Here is a 12,570-nt window from a genome sequence, read left to right on the forward strand (position 1 = left end):
AATTCCTTAACATTGGCATCCTGGTAAACTGCCATCAAATGAGAGACTATCTCAAAAAGCCTGCTATTCCCGTACTCTGCTTACACACCTAGTTTTAAGATATATTTGGACTCTTATGTTTGAGAACAAAAGAAAATGTCGCCACTAATAGCATTTAGCTCATTGCCATCAGTGAGATGATCAGATATTTCAGCGTCTCCTTCTGAAGCTTCTTTCTAACCACGAGTTTAATCCAGTTAAAGGTTAACTGGATCGCAGCTTCAATCGGGGAAGCATGCATCAGCGAGAGAGGGATTGTCAGTGAACTGCGCAGGTATGTGTAACCACCAGTCTTATTTCAGACTGTACTTCAATGATGGGCAACTTAGGCTGGTGAATGAACCACGTCAGCTTAGTGCGCCCCAAGGTTGAAGTTGGGCTTGTTCACTAACGATGACCCTCAAATAAGGTTCAGGGGCGGCACAGTGGCACAGTGGTTAGCACTGCTGCCTCACAGCGCCAAGGAGACAGGTTCAATTCCAGCCTCGGATCACTGTCTGTGTGGAGCCTGCATGTTCTCTCCGTGTCTGCGTGGGTTTCCTCTGGGTGCTCCGGTTTCCTCCCACAGTCCAAAGATGTGCGGGTTAGGTTGATTGACCCTGATAACTTGACCCTAGTGTCAGGGGGGATCAGCAAGGTAAATGTGTGGGGTTACAGGAATAGGGCCTGGGTGGGATTGTGATCGGTGCAGACTCGATGGGCTGAATAGCCTCCTTCTGCACTGTAGGGATTCTAAGGTTGAATACATTTAATACACACCAACTATTTTATAACAGTTATAGGATGTGCTTAATCATTGAGGTGGTACAAACAAAATAAATATTTACACTTGGTTGGACGCAGAGGGAGTGCACGGCTCTCACAGTCAATGTTGTGAGCAATCAGCACGCACCTCACTTCACTTGCCCTTGCTGTACGTGCGTTCTCACTTCAGTCACGCCAGTAGCAAAAAGGCTACACCGTTGGAAACCAGTGGAATGTAGCAACCCTGTGCATGGGCAACGATCAACAAAATGTCTTGTAGCCACACTCAGAACCCAGATGGGCCACATCTAACATGGGATCTTACCAGCTCCCACACCGATCGATCAGCAGAATGGGGCCAGGAAGATAAGTGCGAACCCGATTTTTCACCTCTCGCGATCTTGTTGGCCCCATTCTGCTGCTGAAATTACTGTGGGATATGAGGGGACGCTGTGTACACGGTATACTGTGAGATCAGGGCGCCTGCGCAATGGTGCCTCTAGAACCCAGCAGCCGGCTTCCTGTTGAAAATAGGCTCCACCTCCCGCCCCCTACTGGCAAGATTCACATTACGGCCTCCGTACTGCACAGAGTGCCATAAATTATCATCATCTACCTCACTGAAAAAACGGACAAGAAAACGGGACGTTTTCCCGCCTGTTCAACACTTAGGAATTTTCTGAGAACATTCCACCCGTAGCCCCCACGCCGCAGGTTACCCACCGCTGCTGTACATTATATGTTGTCGAATGCTGAGTAATAATCAGAACCAGTGAACAAGTCAGATTTATTTTAGTACATGGGATTCTCAGTTTTGTATCAATGTTCTGGGATTAGGTTTTTGCTTTTACCATTAATCAGTAAATATGGAGGTTTAGATTTTCAGATTCAGGTTTAACATCTGAATGGTTTACCGCTGTTAAGATGAAGCTGATGGAAAAGTGTCATTTATAATACCCATTGAAAGATGTTACAATCCAAGTGGGGATTTATAAGCCAAACTAAACACATTTACCAAATGATCCCAAGAATGAAGAAATTATCGAATAGGTTTTTATGTCTTCTACTTTAACATAAATCAGAATCAGCATAAATTAATAGGCAAATCGTGGTCAGTACTGACTATAAATTACACATAGAGTCGTAGATACAGCAAAAACACTCTCATGGAGTTAGCAGGAATCCACTCCAGCTGCAGGGCCCAGTTTCAACTGCGCAATTCTTCCAAGCAGAATTCCAGTTCTTTTTCTTCAAGGACTTCGTTAATTCCTCATATACAGCGGCTCTGCGTCAATAGGGTTCATTCCATGCAATACTCCCTGTACGATACCTGTTTTCTGGAATGTTTGCAACTTTCAATCCTGTAAATCTGATTAGCACGGGTCTCCCAGAACTGTCTTTACTTTTAACACCAGGTTAAAGTCCAACGGGTTTATTTGGAATCACGAGCTTGCAGTGTGCTGCTCCTTCATCAGGTGAGTGATGAAGGGGCCTGATGAAGGAGCGGCGCTCTGAAAGCTCATGATTCCAAATAAACCCGTTGGACTTTAACCTGGTGTTGTGAGACTTCTTACTGTGCCCACCCCAGTCCAACGCCGGCAACTCCATATCATGTCTTTACTTTTGCACATTATGGCTGATTCTGGTCAGTAAAAAGCAGTAGAAGTTTTACACTTGCTTTCCAATTGCTCAGGAATCTAGTCCTTCTACTTGTCTTGTTGACCTCCTCTCCTCTCTTCAGCCCCACTCTTTATTTTCTGCCTCCCACACAGTTTCTGTATTTTTATTTACTGGTACTTTTTCCAGGCCAGGGGTCACGAGGTCACATGGACTAGCATTTGCTATTTCCCCAAGATTATAACCAATCACCTTATAAGTGATACAAACTCTTAAAAGTCTTTTTCGAACATGTTTAAAGTAGTTACAGATTCCCCAAACATTTGAAAGCTGTTGAAGCTGAGACTACTGGGGAGGTAGCTCCAAAGAAGTCACACCAAAGACAAGCCACGGAGACAATAGGGTTTATTGATGAACAGTCCTCCTCACACCCCAGCCCTCGAGTGGCTGTCGCAGCATTTTCCTGGGCAGGTCACCCCACACCCTGGGTCACCTGACCCATCCTCTTAAAGGGGCTACACCCTGCATACATAATGAAAGTAACTACAAATAATCCTTTCTCAAGCATCTGGTTTTCATTGGTCTACCCTGACAGTTAAGTGCCAGCTGATATCCAAGTGTGGTTAGCATCACAGGCCAAGACAATAAGGTCCTCACAGAATACTCACACACACAAAGTCCAAGCAGACTGGAGATGAGAGCGGAAACCTTTTCCAATCTTCCCTTTGCAACCCAAGTATAATCTCATATTGTAGCATGCAATGTCACTCCTGAGCAAGGTGTCAGGGGGCTGAAAATCAATTTGCATGACGTTGCGAAGCCTTGCCTTATTGATTGGGCCTTCCACTTTAGACCCATCCCTGGTTTCCTTTCCATTGAAATTAATAGATTGGAGACTTGGGCTGGATAAGTGATGGGTGGTCAATCCATCACTGGCCATTGGTTGCCCGCTTTTGCTCCCCTGTCAAAATTCAATGGGATCTTCCACCCCCACATCACCCCCGCCCCCCCCATTTCAAACATCATTCCTGTTTAAGTGCCCTGCAATAGAGTTTACAATTGATGCACCATCAATCAAGCAAAGACTAGTTTGTATGCAAGAACAAATAGGCTTTTATTAGCAAAAGACTTGGAGCACACCCATGCCGCTGAACTGGTCCAGACTGAGGCAGGGGGGTGGGGAGCAGTCGCCTTTATACCTGGACCGGCGGCGGGGGGGGGGGGGGGGGGGGGGGGGGGAGGAGTCCCGGGCAAGGCCGCAGGGACATGTCCTGGCATGTCACACACTCAGGCAATAAGCTAACAGTGGTTTACCACATTCACCCCCTGTTTTTAAAAAAGAGTCTGGCGGGGTGAGGTGGGTGGAACGATATTAACAGGATTACAAATTTAGTCTCTCTGGGGGCTTGATCTGCCGCTGTGACCGCCATAGTGCCGGTTGTGGTGTTGGTTCAGGTGGCCGCGGTGTTGGATCAGGCGCCAGGTTGTAGTCGCTCGAGTCGCCTGTAGTCCCTTCAGATTGTTGGGTGCGTGGTGGCGGCTCCTGGGGCTCAGGCGTGCTGTATACGGGGCTAGGGGAGCGTGCTGTGGCCCTGGTGCTGTATGGACAACGTTGGGGGTTGGGGGTGTGGGGTTGTGGGTCGTAGTGGTCCCTGGGGCACCTGCGGGTGCCAGGTCTCGAATAGAGACCGTGTCCTCCCGCCCGTCGGGGTACGCCACATAGGCGTATTGGGGGTTGGCGTGGAGGAGTTGGACCCTTTCGACCAGGGGGTCCGACTTATGGGTCCTCACGTGCTTCCGGAGCAGGACAGGGCCTGGGGACGTCAGCCACGACGGTAGTGAGGTCCCCGAGGAGGATTTCCTGGGGAAAACAAACATTCTTTCATGAGGGGTAGCATTGGTAGCTGTGCAAAGGAGTGATCTAATCGAGTGTAGTGCATCAGGGAGGACCTCTTGCCAGCGGGTGACTGGAAGACCTTTAGATCTCAGAGCTAGTAAAACGGCCTTCCAGACTGTCGCGTTCTCCCTCTCTACCTGTCCGTTCCCCCTGGGGTTGTAGCTGGTGGTCCTACTCGAGGCTATGCCTTTGGAGAGCAGGTACTTTCGCAGCTCATCACTCATAAAGGAGGATCTCCGGTCGCTATGGATATAGCTAGGGAAGCCGAACAGGGTGAAGAGGCTGTGCAGGGCCCTGACGACCGTGGCCGAGGTCATATCCGGGCAGGGAATAGCGAAGGGGAAACGTGAATATTCGTCAATGATGTTGAGGAAGTATATGTTGCGGTCAGAAGAGGGGAGGGGGCCTTTGAAGTCGACGCTTAGGCGTTCGAAAGGGCGGGTGGCTTTTATGAGGTGTGCTCTGTCTGGCCGATAGAAGTGCGGCTTGCACTCTGCGCAGACGTGGCAGTGTCTGGTTATAGACCTGACTTCCTCAATGGAGTAGGACAGGTTACGGGCTTTAATGAAGTGAAAAAACCTGGTGACCCCCCGGGTGGCAGAGGTCGTTGTGGAGAGTCTGCAATTGGTCTATTTGTGCGCTGGCACATATTCCCCGGGACTAGGGCATCTGGGGGCTCATTGAGCTTCCCAGGCCGGTATAAGATGTGGTAATTGTAGGTGGAGAGCTCGATTCTCCACCTCAATATTTTATCGTTTTTGATCTTGCCCCGCTGCGTGTTATTAAACATGAATGCAACTGACCGTTGGTCCGTGAGTAGGGTGAATCGTTTACCAGCTAAGTAGTGGCGCCAGTGCCATACAGCTTCCACTATGGCTTGGGCCTTCTTTTCGACAGAGGAGTGTCAAATTTCAGGGCCTTGGAGGGTGCGTGAGAAGAAGGCCACGGGTCTGCCCGCCTGGTTAAGGGTGGCAGCTAGGGCAAAGTCAGGCGCATCGCTCTCCACCTAGAACAGGATGGATTCGTCTACAGCGTGCATCGTGGCCTTCACGATGTCTGCTTTGATGCGGTCGAAGGCCAGGTGGGCCTCTGCCATCAGGGGAAAAGAGGTGGATTTGATGAGCGGACAGGCTTTATCCGCATAATTGGGGACCCACTGGGCGTAATACAAGAAGAAGCCCAGGCATCTCCTCAGTGCTTTGAGGCTGGTGGGGAGGGGGAGTTCCAGGAGGGGACACGTGCAGTCGAGATCGGGACCGATGACCCCGTTTTCCACAACACAACCAAGGATGGCGAGGCGGTGTGTGCGGAATACGCACTTCTTATTATAGGTCAGGTTTAGGGGTGTGGCGGTGTGGAGGAATTTGTGGAGGTTGGCGCCGTGGTCCTGCTGATCATGGCCACAGATGGTGACATTATCCAGGTACGGGAAGGTGGCCCGCAGCCCTTTCTGGTCTACCATTCGGTCCATCTCACGCTGGAAAACCGAGACCCTGTTGGTGACGCCGAAGGGGACCCTAAGGAAGTGATAGAGGCGGCCATCCGCCTCGAAGGCAGTATATTGGCGGTCCTCCGGGTGGATAGGGAGCTGGTGGTATGAAAATTTTAAGTCGATGGTGGAGAACACCTGATATTGCGCAATCTGATTAAGCATGTCAGATATGCGGGGAAGGGGGTACGTGTCCAGCTGCATGTATCGGTTAATGGTCTGACTGTAGTCAATGACCATGCGATGTTTCGCCCCAGTTTTAACAACTACTACTTGGGCTCTCCAGGCGCTGGTACTGGCCTGATGATCCCCTCCCCTAGGAGCCGTTGTACTTCGGACCTGATAAAAGCTCTGTCTCCAGCACTGTACCGTCTGCTCTTGGTGGCGATGGGCTTGCAACCGGGGGTGAGATTTTCAAACAATGAAGGGAGGGCGACTTTAAGGGTCGAGAGGCTGCAGGTGGTGCGCGATGGGCGATCTAAGAACTGCTGATTGCAAACGGAGAGCAGGGGAAAAGGCCCATTATACTCCATGGTGACGCTCTGAAGGTGACTCAGGAAATCTAGCCCCAGGAGTATGGCAGCGCAGAGTTGTGGCAGCACGAGGAGCCTGAAATTTTTGTACACTGTACCCCGTACAGTCAGGGTCGCCACGCAGTACCCGAGGACATCCACCGAGTGGGACTTTGAAGCTATGGAGATCGTTTGCTTCACTGGCAGTACTGAAAGGGCATAGCGACTCACTGTGTTAGGGTGAATAATGCTCTCCGTACTCCCACAGTCAAATAAACAGTTTGTAATGCGACCATTTACCTCAATGTCCTTCATGGACCTGGCAAGTTGGTGAGGCCTGGATTGGTCCAGCGTAATCGAAGCCACCGTTGGATTTTGCGAGTAGTCGCACACGGCTGACGGCGTCCAAGATGGCGACCCGCACGGCCCACATGCGGCTGATGGCGTCCAAGATGGCGGCCCGCACGGCTCACACGCGGCTACCGGCGCCCAAGATGGCAGCCCCCGCGGGTCGCACGCGGCGCTACTGGGCTTGGAGGTCGATTTCGCTCTGCATACCTTCACGTAATGGCCCTTCTTTCCACACCTGGAGCAGATCGCATCCTTCGCCGGGCAGCGTTGTCGGGGGTGCTTCCCCAGGCCGCAGAAGTAGCACTTCGGGCCTCCGGAGACTGCCGCAGCGGTCGGGTCATTAGTGGGACGTGGCGTGGCGTAGGCCTGCGGCCCTCCGCAGCACATAGGTGGCAGCGGCTGCGGTGTCCACGATGCAGCCCCGTGGTCAGGGGTGTAGGCTTCAAGATTACGGAAGGCCACCTCTAACGAGTCGGCAAGCGCCACAGTCTTTTGTAGGTCCAGCCCACCCTGTTCCAGCAGTCGTTGTTGGATATAGTTTGACCTGATACCCGTGACATCGGCATCTCTGATTAAGTCCTCAGTGTTTTGGGCAGCTGTTACGGTCTTGCAGTTGCAGGCCCTGCTAAGTGCTCGCAACGCACGCAGGAATTGATCACCCGATTCTCCTGGCTGTTGTCTGCGAGTAGCCAGAAGATGTCTGGTGTAGATTTCATTAGACTGTTTGTTGTACTGGCCTTTTAAAAGTTCTATTGCATCCTTGTAAGTTTCAGTGTCTCTAATCATTGAGAATACTTGATCGCTTACCCGGGCGTGGAACACGTGTGGCTTGTCGGTTTCGGTCCGGACGACAGAGGAGGAGGTGAGGAAAGTTTCGAAACAGCGCAGCCAGTGATCGAAGCTGTTAGAGGCTCCTACAGCTTGAGGGTCCAATTCGAGTTTGTCGGGTTTCAGTATCTGCTCCATCCCAAAACTTTTGCTAATCAAATTGATGCACCATCAATCAAGCAAAGACTAGTTTGTATGCAAGAACAAATAGGCTTTTATTAGCAAAAGACTTGGAGCACACCCATGCCGATGAACTGGTCCAGACTGAGGCAGAGGGGTGGGGAGCAGTCGGCTTTATACCTGGACCAGGGGGGGGAGGAGTCCCGGGCAGGGCCGGCAGGGACGTGTCCAGGCATGTCACACACACACAGGCAATAAGCTAACAGTGGTTTACCACAACAATAACAGTAGCACACTCTTAAAAGTAGGAGTAGTAGTGACCTCGAAAAGGTCAGATCTCGCCACAAAAACACAGGGGCCGGAACTCTCTGGTCTTGCAAGCCCTGCTACCATTTCCAGCGAGAACAGAGAATTTGGCGCTCAGCCACATCTCCGTTCACAGCAACGGGTCCGGATAATCCCAACGGCGGGTGAGGTGGGAGAATTCCTGCCCAGGATTTCAAAGATTTGTTTTAACAAACATTAGAACCAAAACCGACAATCCCTCCCCACCCCCGTCAGTTCTGACAGTGATCTTAGACAAAGCTCCAGGATGCACTGAGAGATGTTCCTTTCCATTACCTGATTCCTGCCACGTTTTAAAATCAATTACAAAGATATATGTTGCAGTGTGGTCTGAGGGCAATAAAACACGACAGGCCAAGTTATATTTTTCTTTTACATTGCAAGGAGCATTCCAGAAAGTGTTCAGACAAGATGGAATCGACAACAAATCATAGAATCAAACATTTACTTAGCGCTGTCGGGCTGGGCTATAATTGCATGGCTCTGTGTTTGACAAGTTTGCCACGACATGGTTTAAGTTTTCCTCAACAAGTGTTTCAAAGAATATATTTTTTTAAAGTACACAGCAGTCCATGGACACATCTTTGTCCTGAGGAAAGTTTGGTAGGTTATTCAAAGTAGTCTATTCCAGGTAACTATGAAAAGGGTAACGATTTCCCTTCAAGAACAGTTCCACCAAACTCAGCATAGGCTTTGAAACAGGAATAGATTTCTGGTAACAAAAATGTTTGCACGTTTTATGTGTCTCCAGTGCTTTTCCCCTTCTCCCTCATTTTTCTTCTTATCTTTCAAATATTTTCATCCTTTTCCTTCTTTTAATGAGCTCGTATTAATAGATTTTAGGTGGGAAATTTCAGCCCCTGCGTGGTGTTTTTCTGGCAGTGGAAACAGCTTGCTATTGGCTGCCTGGGAGTCTCACGGTCCCCTCAATGTCTACAGTGTTTTGTGTGGCAAACCTCCTCTCCCAGAAGCCATCTGGGCAATCTCCATTTTTTTTGGAACAAGTGTTGAGAGGATACAAGGCTATGGACCACATGCTGGAAAATGGGATTAGAACAGATAGATGCTTGAAGGCCGACACAGGCATGATGGGCTGAAGGGCCTCTTTTTGTGCTGTAAAACTCTCTTATAATAAATAAAGATACTGGGACGTCTTCCAGAGAGGGTGGTAATAATCTGCAAAGCACCATATCCACACAAAGATTAAAAATAAATTAGGGCTGGATTTCATTGCTACCAGCAGTGGATTTGCAGGTGGACCGGGTCTTTAAAACGCTGTGGGCACCCTGCCCATTGTCTACCCATCCACCCTGGCCCCCGACCTGATTTTACCAGTGGGTGGCAGGGCAGGGCAGGTGGAGAGATGTTGGCTGGCCTGCCCATTGGCCAATCAGAGCCTTTAATGGCTAATTAATGCTTGCTTAAGGCCCTTATCCCACTGCCCGTAGGATATAACCAGCAACGGGAGAGGCCTATACCAATCATCCAGCCCAGCAGCATTTGCTGTGTGGGCTGGTGGTGGGCAAGTAGGTGTGAGGGGAAGGCTGCACATTAATTGGCTACTGAGCCCATGGAGAGTCCCTCGCCGACTCCCCACCACCCTCTGGTTTCCCCCACCCACCCCACAAATCTGTCTAATTTGGGCTCTCAAATTCTTCTTCCCCCTCATCCCCCCCATTTATTCCCTTCTTCCGGGCCTGCCAGTCTGGTCTCAGTGATATCCCCTGCACTTTCCTTTCAGTCCTGTGTGACGATATGTACCTTTAAGAAATGTATACCCAGGTATATAAACCGGGCTGATGTTTCGGTGTTGGACTGTTGTAGATGTCCAGAGTTTGCATCCTCTCACTATAACCACACTGATTGCAGCGGTTCCAGAAGGAAGCTCATCGCCATCTTTCTGAGGACAACTGAGGGTGGATAATAATCCCTGCCTTGCAGAAATGCCCAATTACCTGAGAATGATCAAATAAAATATTCATTATTGCAACCAAAATACTATATTTTAAAAACGTTTGGAGTATAGAACCTTTTTTTTGTCCGTGGGTTTCTACACACTGGGAATATTTTTTAATGCTTAAATGGAAAATTGAGGTAGTTCATGAGTTAGGTTTGCTACTTAGGATTTCCAAAATGTGTACTATAGTTAGCACTGCTGCCTCACAGTGCCAAGGACCCGAGTTCAATTCTGGCCTCAGGTCACTGTCTGCGTGGAGTTTGCACGTTCTCCCCGTGTCTGCATAGCTTTCTTCCGGGTGCTCCAGTTTCTTCCCACAGTCCAAAGATGCGCAGGTTAGGTGGATTGGCCATGCTGAATTGTCCCCAAGATGTATAGATCAGCCATGGTAAATGCTTGGGGTTATGGGGAAGGGCCTGGGTAAAATACTCTGTCAGAGAGATTCAGTGCAGACTCGATGGGCCAAATGGCCTTCTTCTACACTATAAGGATTCTATGATTCTGTTCCATATTCACAATTCTTTGTGCTGGGGTTTAAATAAAGGATGGGATGTGGATGTCACTGGCTAGGCCAGCATTTGTTACCCACATCTTGATATGCCCTTCAACTGAGTGGTTTGCTCTGCCATTTCAGAGGGCAGTTAAGAGTCACTCGCTTTGCTGTGGGTCTTGGCCAGACCAGGTGAAGGTGGCAGATTTCCTTCCGTAGTAGCTTGCAAAGATGGCCAACAACCAAGTAGATTAATGAATGAAGGGTTTTTTTAAGGTAAGAAACTGTATACAGAGAGTTATATAAAGGCTACCGTACCCCACAACTTCAGATTCCTAACTGGCAAGGAAAACCTGCGTAGGATTTGCGCACTCCGGCCCAAATGGTCAAACAGGTCACATGACTCTCTGAGATTTGGTCCCTTAAAGGGGCACATGACCACACCTCCCCATAACAGACATTAGTGAACCAGATATGGGGAGGCGATGGCCTAGTGGTATTACCGCTAGAATATTAATTCAGAAACTCAGCTAATGTGCTGGGGATCCAGGTTTGAATCCCGCCATGGCAGACGGTGGAATTTAAATTCAATAAAAAATATCTGGAATTAAGAAGCTACTGGTAACCAAGAAACCACTGTCAATTTTCAGGAAAAACTCATCTGGTTCATCAATGTCCTTTAGGGAAGGAAATTTGCTCTCCTTACCTGGTCTGGCCTACATGTGACTCCAGATCCACGCAATGTGGTTGACTCTCAACTGCCCTCAGGCAACTAGGGATGGGCAATAAATGCTGGCCAGCCAGCAATGCCCAAGTCCCATGAATGAATAAAAAAAAGAACCCAGGTTTTCATGACAATCGGCAATGGTTTCATGGTGATCATTCGAATTTTAATCCCAGATTTCTTTTGGATTGAACTTCGACCATGTGCGGTGGCAGGATTCAGACCTGGGTCCCCGGAGTATTTCGTGCATTCCTAAGTTGCTGGTCCATTGTCATTACCACAATGCCACCACCTTCCCAAACTATCTGTAGTACTCACATCTCTGAATCAAATGGCAACTTCAAGTCCTATTCCAAGGTCTGGACCAAGAGTTGGAAACTTTAATAACAAGAAGAGCCATTTTTAAAATCAAAAATGCAAGATGTTACAAACCACAATCTTGTTCCACACATTCAAAACAAGACAGAGACACATTTCAACAAATTCCAAAGCTTATTTTTTACATTGAGTGATACTTTCTCCTAAGTCATAGGGCCCGATTTTACCAAAATTTCACGCCCGAAAACGGGCGCGGAATCGTGGTAAAGTGGGCTCAGGCCTAAAACGTGGTCCAGACCTGACCCAAGGCCAATCACGGCTTTACCAACGGCCGATCCGGCACGCGCCCGAATCGGCCAGTGGGCCAATTTAAATGCATTTGCATGCATTTAAATCGGCACAATGAAGCCCGTGCCCAACTTACCCAAGGATTCCCACTTTATGAGGCTCAGATCCGATCGGCGCCCGTGCATTTACCGTGTTGCTGAATTCAAGTCCGATAGGGCTTCAACTCAGCAACTGAACGGCTGAACTGCCCCCGCGAACCACCCCGGCAGCCCACCGCCACCCCCACCCCCCCTCCACGATCGGACCACCCTGGGACGCAGGCCCAGCCAGCAGCCCCCCCCCCCCCCCCCCCCCGGGATCGGACCCCCCGGGCCCCCGACCTACCTTGATCGCTGGTGTCCGTCAAAATCATCTTGCGATCCTGGATCCTGGCCTTGCTCCAGGGGTCCTGATGTAGGATGACGTCTCTTCACTGGGTGGGGGGGGGGGGGGGGGGGGGGGGGGGCGGTGGGGGTGGGGGGGGGGTGGGGGGGGGGGGGATGTGACATCTCTTCCTTGAGGGGGGGAGGTAGGAAGGGGATGTGACGTCTTTGCCCCTGGGGGGGACAGAGACGTCACATCCACCCCACCCCCCCCCCCTCAGCGAAGAGAAGTCACATGCACCCCCCTGCCCCCCCAGGGAAGAGACATCACATCCGCCCCCCCTACCCCCGCCTCAGGGAAGAGACGTCAGATCCCCCCCTACCTCCCCCCTCAGGGAAGAGAGGTCACATCCCCCCCCCCCCCCCCCCCCGCCTCAGGGAAGAGATGTCAGATCCCCCCCTCAGGGGAGAGACGTCCACAATCCCCCC

The sequence above is a fragment of the Mustelus asterias genome, chromosome 11 (assembly GCF_964213995.1).
Source record: "Mustelus asterias chromosome 11, sMusAst1.hap1.1, whole genome shotgun sequence".
NCBI classification, from domain to species: domain Eukaryota; kingdom Metazoa; phylum Chordata; class Chondrichthyes; order Carcharhiniformes; family Triakidae; genus Mustelus; species Mustelus asterias.